This window comes from Parus major, chromosome 4A (genome assembly GCF_001522545.3).
Source record: "Parus major isolate Abel chromosome 4A, Parus_major1.1, whole genome shotgun sequence".
NCBI lineage: Eukaryota > Metazoa > Chordata > Aves > Passeriformes > Paridae > Parus > Parus major.
The window spans coordinates 9,364,550-9,377,123 of NC_031772.1; positions in this window are offsets into that span (position 1 = coordinate 9,364,550).

Here is a 12,574-nt window from a genome sequence, read left to right on the forward strand (position 1 = left end):
CCTGGACTTTTTTTCCTTTTTTTTCTTGGTTCTGTTCAAACCTGCTCTGGGCTGAACACCCAGCCAAACCCCAGGTGCTCATGCCTGTGGCACACCAGGGCCTGGGCCTTGGCACTTTCCAGCACCAGAAGGACTGATAAGAACCTGAGTGAGCCGAGCTACACCCCATGAAAAGGACTTTTCTTCCTTGATTTGCCATCCCATGGAACAGTGAGAGGTTTTATTGTTTAATGTTATTCAATTTCTGTTAAATAAACATTTTTTTTCCACTTCTCGCCAAGGATTTTTTTTTTCCCCTGAACCAGTTGAGGGGCCTTTTGAATTTTTCTTTTCTGGGGGAGCCCCATTTGGAGGTTCTCTCCCAAATTTGCCCTAAACTAGGACAGTCTCAGAGAGATCAATCCCACCTGTGCTGGTTGGCTTTACTGAGGCCACTGATCTAATAGGTATTTGTTAGGGCCTGTAGAAAGGGAAAATAGTGTTAAGGGAGGATTAATATTAATGGATTGACCCAGCTTGTGGGTGAGATTCTGAGTGTTGAACCACATCCCCTTTGGAAAAGGGAACAGATGGTTTGCAGCCTATAGCTGCTGAGAGAAGTCAGGGTGGGTACAATGTTTTCACTTTGGGATTTGTGTGCATTGGGACAGGGAGAAATTTGGAACCTTAAGCTATATATAGAAAAGAAACAAATTGAGGGAGTAATGGAGGAAGGAAAGAAGGACTGCAGTCTAAGTTTGTTTCCTCTGCTAGTGTACTGTGCTCCTCTCTGGTCAGTCCAACTACTCATGGACTAGATCTGCCTCAGTTTGTAAAAGAGTGAGCAATGCTTTTTCTTCTTTGCCCCAAGCAGCCTGTTGTTAAAACTTCATCCTTGAAAGAGTGTGCTTGAGTTTGCTCTGGCAAAGAAGAGTCTGAACCTATGACTTTCTGTGTACTTGATCACAGGGTTAGTTGAGCTTCTTTATAGCAGAGCTTAAAGTTCCCAGTGACTCTGTAATTGCTCTTTTTTGGCCAGGTCAACAGCTTTTTGTGTGTCAGTAGAAAATTGTAACAATAGCTGAGGAAAAGGTGTTCAGAGAACTACCAGGAAGGAAGGAGTGGTGCTTCAAAAAAGGCTTATTTTCATTGAAGAAGTCAGTGAGACCTTTTGACTTACGTAGAGATGTCCATGTCTGCACCTGAAAAAGAAAGCACTTTGGAGAAATGGGCTTTCTGTACTCTTAGCCCTTCCCACTGCTAGCCTCAGGAGATCTGTAGTGCTCTTGGGAGTTCCCATTACTTACCACAGGAGTCAGGCTTGTAGTGAATGAGACCACTGTACACCACAGATAACACCACTACTCCCTTCCAGGTTCCTCCTGCTGTAGTTTTTAGTTGTTTTGCTTCTGGACTCTGTAGTGAGTGCATTACAACAATTGGTTTATCCTTCAGCTGAAGCCTCAGCAAGGGCTCTGTGCTCAGTGAATGGGCTGCTGTGGTTCCTCTTGTGCAGGACACCAAGGTTTGTGTGGTGTGTAGGCACCCTGGGAGTGTTTTTCAGGTGCCACATGCTCTGTCACAAGGCACGACAACACCAAAATGAGGGGAACCACAAAATTCTGTGGTGATATTTTATGGCTGCTGCTTTCATTTATTTTGAATCAGTGCATTTTAATGTTGTGCTGAAAGAACACAGCATTGTAATTAGCTGGGCCTTATTTTTCTGATAACTGCTTAAGCCTTAACATCCTGCAAAGCACAGTACTTTTCTATTAAAAGGGAAGGTTTATGGTCTCTATTTCCATAGAACCTCATCCTTAAGGAGAAACAGTCCATTACACAGAATAAATTTCCTGAACGTTTCTCAACACTATTTGCTTAATAGAATCATTAGTACCACAATTATAAAGAAAAATGCCAACTAACCAGAAAAATGCTCTGTGGGTCTCAGGCTGCAGTTTGTATAGTGCTGCTATGTACTAATAAGCAAGGAGATCCCTCTGTATTGATTTTGAAAACTGGTATGATGTTAATAAGCTGAAGGCTTCCTTAAAGCAAGGCTTTAGGACAGTCAGACCCTACTGAACTTGTAATTGCTATTTGCTGGCAAGGTCAACAACTTTCAAATCTCAGTAGAATACCGAATGGTTGTGAACTATGTCATCCAAATACAGCTGCAAATATGTTGCCCTCTACTTCTGCTCCACTCACACATCACAAATAGCTACAAGAGGAAAACATCTACTGCTGAGCAAGAAGATTCCTAAATGATAGGCATCAATAACTTAATCGATTGTAATTTATTCTGTCATTACCCATTGCACTACGGTTAAAATGAACATTTTTGTGATTTGATCTTTTCTAGCAGTAATACCGTAAGTAGAGGTTCTATATTTTTATAATTTTTATTTTTTTAAATTTCTGCAGATTCAGTGCATCTACAGGTAACAATTTATCACAGCAGAGTGAGCTAGTGTAGGCAAAGAATGGCAGGCTGAGAATTGCTTTGCTCACAAAACCATGGGCAGGCAATCTCTAGAGCACACAGGACCTGGAGCTGGGGGGAATATGTGCTTTTGGTTAAATAAGTGATTACTTAGGCTGACCATCAGGATTGCATTATTTTTCTTTTTAATCTATAAAGTAGCTGACTTAATGTTTGTACCTCATTCTGAGAAGAATCTGTGTAGTTTGCATAACTTGCCCTGAAAGTGGCTGCTGAACACAAAATGTGCCATTGTAATGATTGCTGTCAAGGAGAGGCAATGTGGTTTGAGGGTGTCTGTACCCACTAGACAGTCTGTTCACTGCTGCTTAGTGTTGAGTAAAATCTAATTTACTTTGTGTCAGAAGCCAGATACTTCAACCAAAAGGAAGCCTGAAGATAGGATGCTGCTCTGGATGTCCAGGCTTCCATTGCCCATTGTACTAATATTGCTTATAGCATATACAAAAGCACAGGGCCTATTCAGTTGAGTTTTATCTATCTCTGAGGATAAAGCTTCCCTGCCCACTCTGTCCCCTGCTCTGGTGTTTGATCATCTGCATGGTGAAAAACAAACAAAAAAAAGAAACAACCAAACATGCACGTATCTGAACAGAATTTCAAGCACTGGTCTTAATTTGGTAATGTTTGCAAACTTGTGGAGAGTGTTGTCTAGTTAATGTTTAAAAAAAACTTTAAATAGCATTGACTCTAATATCTGTCTCAGGAATGTTACCAGTGGCACCAGCTGGATGTGGTGCTGTTGATCACAATGTTGGGGATTTTCAATTAAGCCAGTTTGATGGGTTTATAGAATAGGGCAGTAGGTGATGATTTACATTTTTCACCCTGTTGTTTGTAGCATGCCTGGATGTATTTCCTGCTCTTGTTGACTGACATCCACTGTGCCCCCCTTCTGGAAAACAAAGCAAGTGAACCATATCACCAGTATGTCACATTGTGAGCTGCACAGTCATAACTGGCATGGAAATACATCCTGGTGAGCAGCCTCTGGAGTTCAGCACTACTGGTCTGAGGGTCCCTTTTCCTTTTTTATTTTCTTCCCCCCTTCCTTTGCAGAGCCCCTGTGAGAACAGACCATTCTGTGCATTGTATGGCTTGTAATTGGGGAGCAGCAGATCCTCAGCAACTCCAGCTTTTATGGGTTTGGGAGCAAAGTGTCACTAGGCTGGTGCTCTGTGGTGTGTAGAGCACCAGTGGGTCAGGATGAGGGCTGGACAGGCGTGAGGAAAGTAACATGCCCAGAATATCAACAGTAATATCCACCATAGCTCTCTTTGTTCAGCCTCATTGCTTTGACTCTCTCCTGCCCGTGTTCAGTTACTGACCTGAGGGTCAGGGCTGCTTGTACAGCAAGGTTTGGGAATGGTTTGCTTTAGCAGTGATGTAGTTTAGTACAAGCAAATGGAAGTTACTTAGTTCCTGATAATTGCTTTGGATACCGGGTGCTCTACCCCAGTGGTGGGTAAACAAGTGAGATGTCAGGAAGCAGTGAGGTCAGACTGCTCTTCAAGGCCAGGTGAGCTGAGGAGCCAAGGGTGATGCTGAGCCTGGTAGAGAAATGACCTCCCAAACCAAGGGTGAGAGAGACCTCTCCTCTATCTTTTCCCCATGTGGCTATTACCCTGAGATCTGGCTGCTGGGATCCCTGTGTCAGGTCAGAGCAGGCCTTGAGTAGCCAAACCCTGCCAGGATGAGGTTGCACAACATTTTGATGTTTTACATTACTGTAGGAGGTGTGAATCTCTCTAACATCTGAAACTTTGCAGGTGCTACTGAATATTAACTGTAAGACTTGTTATTTTATCGTGTGAAGTGTTTTCTTATGGTTGATAAAAGGAATTAGGACTTGAAATTTAGTATGTTTTATCTAAATCAGCTGTGAGACTGGCTGTGCAAAACAGATCATAGGCTGTTAATGAAGATTTCTCTGATATGTGTAAGACCTGAGGTGTGTTGACAGCAGACAGAAATCAAAGGAAAATTTGTTTGTTTCAGCTGCAGACTTGACAGAAGGTGAATTTGAGAGCATCAAACCCATCTTGAGCGTGATGTCTAGACTATTATGGAAACTTTAGTTCCAGATTAATATAATGCAATAATAATAACAAAAGAAAGGGGCTAGTGTTTACACATCAAGAGACCAAGTCCATAGCTTGGTATCTCTGACTGAGCACAGGACCATCTGTTTCTTGCCCAGTGTTGGCAAGTGTCAGCTTTTATTGCATTCCATCTTCCTTGCTGCTCAGGGAAAATTGCTTGCTAATTAACAAGAAAAATCTCACAACATGTAATGAACATTGAGACCTTTCTTCAAAACTTTTCAGCTTTACTAAGAAGTGTCTAGTCTTCATATATGATTACCAAATAATGTTACTCATGGATCTCATAAATAGCTGTCAAGTCTACTGTGATCTACTCTGCTCAGGAAAATGGCAATGTATTTGGAAAATAGATGGCCTTAGTCATGGTTCTGCTACTCTGCTGGCCAAATGATGAGGCATCTCTTGCTTTTACTGCTTTTGTGCTATTTTTCTTGCTGTAATGTTTTCATGCTTGTTAAAATATTGCAGTTTTGTTGCATTGTAAGTAGTTGTGTGGTCATACTTTCAAATCAAACTGACCTCTGTTTGTTCTATGTGGTTACTGTTGAGAAATTGAATATGCCACTTGTTTGTTTTTCCAGATGCTTCAGTAGAAATGTTACATAAAATGGAGTCTAATGTTAATCTTTGTGGAAGAACACTTATAAATGCCACTCTTGCTCACAACACTGCTTCCCAGTGTCACTCACTGCTTATGATTTCCAGGTAACTTTCCAGCTATCTGACAATGCTTCTGTCCAAACCAATTTGATTCAAGCAGTTTGTGATGTATTGTAGTGGATGTTTGATGAAAGTCAAGATATTGTATCTCCTGTGTTCCCTTCAGCTACTGTTGATTTTGTTTTTTGTAATTTGATCACAGAAAGTACTCAATCTTCTTTATTGGCCACTGTGCCATTGCAAGCAACAGTGAGCATGGGAACTTCTTCCAGGATTGAAGCAGGAAAGTTTTGGTGACATTTATCAGGGTTGCTGTCATTTCTGCCTCCACAGACAGACATTACTCTGCAGGTGACAGAAATGGAAAAGACCCACAGATGACAGTGATTAAAACTCAAGATGCAGCAACTTTGAAAAATGTAGTCAAAGGAGTTTGTACTTCCTGTCTGGAATACAGTCAGAATTATAACAAACATTGGCAAATATTAATTTTCTAGTGCTCCTGCTCCTGGCCAGCACAGTAACCTACTGCAGTCAGCTCTGTACAGCAACAGCTGACTCTGCCACTGTCTGTGTAGCTTTCTATCTTCCCAAAGAGCCTGCCAGCCTCCTTTCAGAGGAACCTGTAGCTCTGAAAGTGCCCCTTAGACCTGCTGTATGTTCATGTCTGCACGCTTCAGTATAAGTGCAAGGGAATCTGACAAAATGGGTTTATAGTAAGAAGAGTGGCCAGTTAGGAAAAGTCTTCATGTATGGAAATATCACAAGAGGAAAACTTTCCAAGGTTCTTTGCAGATCCTGAACTGAGAAAGGGTGAGAGGGGAATGGGGTTGAGCCCAGCAGCATTCTGCTGCTCAGCTGGAGTGTGCAGGGTACAGCTAGTGTCCAATTGGCACTGTGTTCCAGTGATCTTTGCTTTCTTGGCAGAAATCCTGTGCTGACCAGCCTTCCCTTAATGCCTCATGCATTTGGAAAATTGTGTAAAAGCAGTTGCTCTTGCTGCTGTTCAGCTGTGCAGCCTTGCAGGAGGAACTCCTTGCATGTGTCTGAAAGGTTTCCTGCTGGGGCACAGAGTGAGTTGCTTTTAGTGATACCATGTCCTGATGTTGTGGGGAATCACAGCACTGCTGAGGTGGTGTGCTAAAAGAGTATGGATGTATTTTTTTCCCCCCAGTGTCTCTTGAAAGACAAGAATTCCTGCTTGTGTCTTGAGTCTGTGCTGCACAATGTTTGCAGCTGGAGATTTGCACAGGACCTATATGGCATGCAGAATTCCTGACTGTGGTTGGGGAGAATATTGATTTCATGTACTGTGCATGAAATATATGTCCATTTCTTTGGGGGTCAGGATCACTACAACTGTGTTGAGAGCATCTTATTTCTCCCCCATGTACCTTAACTGGCTAAAACAACCCAATACACAGATTTTTCTGGAAAACTTGGGCAGAAGAGTGGAAAAAATATTCAAATTAATAACATTTCAAATGAATGAAATGGATAATGTTCCCCTGAGAAAATAGGATTTATAGTAATTTCAATATGTGTGTGTGGGGGGAAAAATACCGACAAGTGTAATAAAAGAAATATTGCTGTTTTTTTCAAGCAATCACTGTGTAAAATATTGTCCTTAGGACAGAAAATTTATCTTGATGCTGAAATAATGCATTGGGCCTCTTCCTGTCAGCATTATATCAAAGCCTCAGTACATGTTTCATTCCCCCAGGCATTATTTTCCAGCTATTGTCCTTAGTATCAAACTCCATTCATAACATATATTTATAGCTGGAGATTTTTCATAATATATAAAAATTAGGAAGCTGCCACAAAATGGCTTTTGGTTTCCTCTGAGACTTGCAAAATAGATGTTAAAAGCAAGTGATTTAAATCAGCCATTTTATTAAAAATGTATTATTGCCATTTGTAGTTTTTACAGTTATTCTCCAGAACTATCTCAGGCTTCCAAGAATGAAATATGAAGCTTTGACTCTGCAGCTTTGTTTTTAGTTTATTTTAAACTTTGAGACAACAAATCTGCTGGACCAAGTTTATGCCAAATAAATGTGTGCCAGACTTATGCCAGCAGAGCTTCTGATTCTGTCTCTCTCATTTCAGTGGGAGACAGTCAAGACAGGGAAGTGAGGGACTAGCTGTTTTCACATCCTTAGTTATGCAGATCAATACCCATGTGGATTTATAAATGTCTAAGGAGCTTGTGTTTCCTTGCCATGGGCTTTGGGAGTGAGTGACCTGCCTGAAAGCTGCAGCAAGTACAAAATACCATTTGGGAGAATCATCTATGGGCCAGATGTATTTTTCCAAGTCACACAGAAGCTGGAATGGAGCAGGAATTTCCACATAGATTTCTGTGCTCAAGCTGGTGACTTCCTCCTTTTGGAGGCCAGGCTGTGCCAGATCTGGCTTGCTGATTTGGGGTCATAATATGCATATCGATCACGGTCTCTTTTAGCCTTTTATTTGCTTCCAAATGATTAGCATGTGCCAGGCTGTTCCACTGGTCAGTCTGTTAAAGTGGTAAAAGTGATGGTGTTTAATGATGACTGATTACACAGGTCAAGTAATGTTGGCAAGTATGATACATAATTCAATATGCAGATCACAAATACCTGAAAGAAGGAGAAATCCACCCATTGTTATTGGTGAGAGGAGTGGTCAGTACTTGAACTGATAAACTTCTGAAGTGGCAGGACAAAACAGACTCTTAGGACAATACATTCCCATTTGTAGGATACCTCACTAATGGGATATGTAATTAATAGTTTTGAAAATTTAAAGATGTCAGTGCTTTCTATGTACTTGTTCTGGTCCATGTGCACATATGAATTGCTTCATGCAGACACCATGTGAGCCAGAGATGAAAAAGGCCTTTGTGGTAGAGGGAGGGTTTTCTTCCAGTACAAGGCATAACACTGTGTTCTGCTTTTGCTGGATGCATGTGGGATCAGGGTGAAAGTGGTGCTGCCCTGCACACCTCTCTTTTGCACAACAGCATGAAGAGAGCTGGGGGAGAATTTCATCTTTGGAAGTTCTAGAAGGTGCTTTTTTCTCCCCCTCTCCTCCTCTATAATATTTGGCTTTATGTTGGCTTAGGTAGCTAATATGTTTTCTTGCTCTTCAATTGTTTGTGGAGGAAGGAAAAATAAGTGTAGAAAAGACTTTGACAGTTCAGTATAAGCTATTCAATAAGTTGACATTTATGTCAGAAGGAGTGGGAGAAATTCAAGTTAGAGGTAATATTTGTTCTGCACACTCTGCTTTGTAAGCCTATTTGGTGAGAGAAAACATTTCTTTATATTGCAAGAAAGGTTTTCATGCTACATTATGTCATCAAGAAATATCATAAATTGCTAGTTTTTCATTAAAACAGTTATGCTTTTTTTTAGGAAACCTACACCTTCATAAATAAAGCAAAATAGCAGCATTAAAGCAGACAGGATATACTTCAAGGTAGCAACTAGATCACTACTTTTTCATCTCCTGTTTTTATTACTCTTTGCTTCTGCTGATAGCTTCTTCAGGAGAGATTTAAAAAATGGATTGCCCATGATGTTCTTCAGTGTCAGAAATAAATAAAGGAAAACTGCTGCATGTTATTTTGTTGGAAGCTTCTTGTAGAGCTGTGTAATCAGGGCAATTAGAACTTTGCCTGTAATTTGTCTTGTGGGTTTGCTATGCATACCAATTCCATCAGTCAAGAGCTGAACGTATGTGCCTGGCCTCCTCATACATCTGGAGACCTGCTCAGAGAGTAATGGCTTCTAAGCTGACTCCCCTGCATCCTACATTATTTGTGATAACAGGTTTTCTTATCCCCTCAAAACTACTTTGAGGGTGTTTTGCTTTTTTGCATTTTTCTGCATTTCTCACCTCAGTGTATGGATGAGAGTCTGTGATGAATGATTTAAAAAGCCCAGAGCTATTGCTGTTACTGGAAGGAAATGAGAAGAAAGAGGCAGTAGAAGCTGGCTGGAAAAAGAATAGCCCATCTCAAGAAGCTGCAAGGCTTCCAGGACTTCCTGGAAAAGCCAGTATTGCAGAGTCACACTTCTGGGAAGGGTGCTTGCATTTGGGGAGGAATGAGACTTGGTTTGTTTAGAGAGTAGTTCACTCTCTGCTTTTTTCAATCCAACCTGTTGACAGTGCTAATTTTGTGAGTGATTTCACAATCCTCTAGGCCTTGGCATAATGCTGCACTCAGGATCTTCCTTGGTGCATACAATATTGGTTCTCCTTTGGAAACATTTCCTTTGCAGTTCTAAGATTATTTATAATATTATAATTCTATTTAAAATTTGAGTATTAATAAGGTCATTTGTATGTTATGAGCTGTAGTTGTAGAACTTAGCAAAAAAACCCCAAATCCCTGTGTTCCAGGATTAACCTCTTGTTCTCATGGTTGATGGAAACCAAAAATTAATGCAGCCTCAAAGATATCTTTTGACTATATATAGCAGTCATGGTGAAAATAGTAATAGAGGGTATTAGTCTCAAATGTGCCTGATTTGGTCTCTTAAATATACAGTATAAGATATATATATATATATATATATACAATATAAGAACCAGTAGATGAGTTTCCTTTATGCTACTGGTTTACTGAAACTGTTTAATTGAGATAGAGAAGCTATAGAAGAGGATATATTAAAGAATAGGCTTTATTATGGCACTGCTAAAAATATTTTTTTTTTTTTTTTTAATACCAGGCTAAGTTACTATTCCAATGTCAGCAAAAATTTGGAGATTTTGGCTGCTTTTGTTGAGGTGACCTCTAGCAGGTGTGGCTGTTGGTAAGAACTGGGGGGCTGTGCTGGCAGCTCCACCAACCAGCCCTGGGCAGCTTTCCAGGGAGAATGGGAGGGACTTGGGCAACTTTAGAGCTCCAGTAATCTCAGTGTTTTTATCTTCAGGAATTTCAGTAAAACAACAAAAGAAACATTTTGTTTAAAACAATAAAAAGTATCCTACAGCATGTAGCAAAGGTGTATTTTTTGGGGGGCATGGATGTTGAGCTCTGTATTTAATAAATGCTCTTAAAATAACAGCATGATGTGAAATATTCTGCTGTGTCTTGACAGAAGTGCTAACCATTTGCTGGCAGATCATAGTGATGTGTTACTATGGTGGCTGGAAATGTTTTTCTCATATCTGTTGCAGGTTTGGCTGCACTGTTGTGGCTGATGTTGCCTCCTGGGGTGATCCTGACAGCTGATCAGACCCTTGTGCTGGATTTACATGTTTCTAAAGTTAGGTGTGGGTAGAGAATGTTTCTCAGGCAGGTATCTTGAGCAAGACCCTACTTGGTAACACTTCTTAGGACTTATTTTTTGGATTAAATGTAATGTTTCCCCTAAAGCATTCCCAGTGTAACAGCTTTCCTGTGTGCTGTGTCTGACCATGTAACCCCCAAGAGGGTGCTCAAGGAAGCAGCATGGAGAGGCTGAGACAGAGGCTACAGACAGCAATCATCGTCTGACAAATGGTAGGAGATGCAAATATCCAGATAATGCCAGCTGCTGTGTGTGTATAGCCAAGGTGAATACCTCCAAGTGTGTCCTGTCCTGCATGTCAGCAGTCTGCGCTTTTGGAGTACCCCAGAAAGTAGCTGGGCATATGCTGAGATACTTGACAATACAAATCTTCAAATCAAATGGAGGTGTTAGTATTAATTTTTGTCAGTAATTTTGTGCCTTCTTTTGTTGCAGTGGAGTTCTGAGACCTCTTGTCCAGTTTGGCCAGGTTGAATGTGGCAGAATAAATCAGGATAGGTATGATGGAGTGCCCAAAGATAGATTTTAATGTTCACTGGGTCTGCATGGTCTGAGGAGCTGCTTATAAAGACCAGGGGGTGTGGTGAACTTAACAATGTATGGGGGTACCTGAGGGCAGAGGTCTAATCATGAAATGGTCTCAGTAGCATCCTAATTTCCATCCTTTCAGTATCCTTCCTCCCAGGGCCTCAGGTTTATTCCCTCTGTGTCAGAAACCCGGTCCAAGTTATGATCTATCCCAGTTGATTCAATGCTCACATTCTTTGTATGATCTGACAGGATACTTGTGCTTTCTGCTCCTTTGACTACTTTTTGAAGTGTTAAGGGAGGTGTCTGTGGAGTGCTGGGCAGGTAAAAAACCTGGGGATAGGAGGAAGCCTTGTTAATGTTAAGAAATTAAGAAACAATAAACAGACCCAGAAAACAATTGAGAAGGAAGATTTAGCTGTGATATAAGACATGAAGGTCAAAGTCATGGACTTGGATCAAGCTACAGATGCCAACCCCCAATCAATTACTCACACTCCCAAATCGTGACCTAATGGTCAAGTGAGTGGTGATCCCTGCAGAGCATCCTGGAGCATCTTAGGAATTTTTCTTTCTCTAAATAGCAAAGCCTCTGACATGATGTATTAAGATCACATCAAGAATAGTCCTTCATCCAGCATTATTTTATGGCTTTTAGAGATATTTAAAACAACTTTGTCAGCTATCAGAATTTAGCAGGATGAAATTTCTGAGATGCTTCTGTGATCCTTCCGGTGATGTGCTGGAGTGACAAGGCAAGGAATGGTGAGCTGACAGTGGAGTGAAAATATGGCATGGGATAAATGCAGAGAGCCTGGGAATAACTGTTACCCTGGACTTCTTAGAGCTTTATTTTTCCTTGATATTTTAAAAAATGAGAGCTTGTTCTGTAGCAGTTAGAACAAAAGACATGTATCTGGGAAGGATTTATATATATATATATATATATATATGTGCTGTGGATAAAGGCATTTGGTCTTACCTAAGGAAAATTCAAAGTATAGCTAGTGTTAGTTATCTAATTTAAAGATGCAATCTGGCTGTGAATGTTGTTTTTTCTTTCTTTCAGCATGAAATATTAAACTTGTACCTCTCATCCAGGTCTGTTGGCAGTATGGGGCTCTGTTACTATATAATTTATCAAATTGGGCATTTTTACTTTTAATTGCAATTAGTGGTTTAATCAAAAGTATGATTAACACCCCCCCCCCCCCCAAAAAAAAAAATAATTTGGAGCAGCAGAAACTGCAAGGTGTTTCCTCCTCTTGTACCATCAGTTGAAATTAATGGAATTTCAAGCACTGAAAAACCACGCCATGGGCCTGGCTTTAAGTTCTGTGTGTTTTTCCTGCCTCCTGCGTGTGGTGTTGTGCATGTCTGTCCTTCCACTGTTACCGTAACCAGCCGTGGTGGCAGGGCTGATGTCACAGTGGGACCCTGCTCAGAGAGTTTCACACCAGGTGGTTGTGAATGGGAGGTGCCTGCTGAGTGTGAGTACAGGGTGAAGG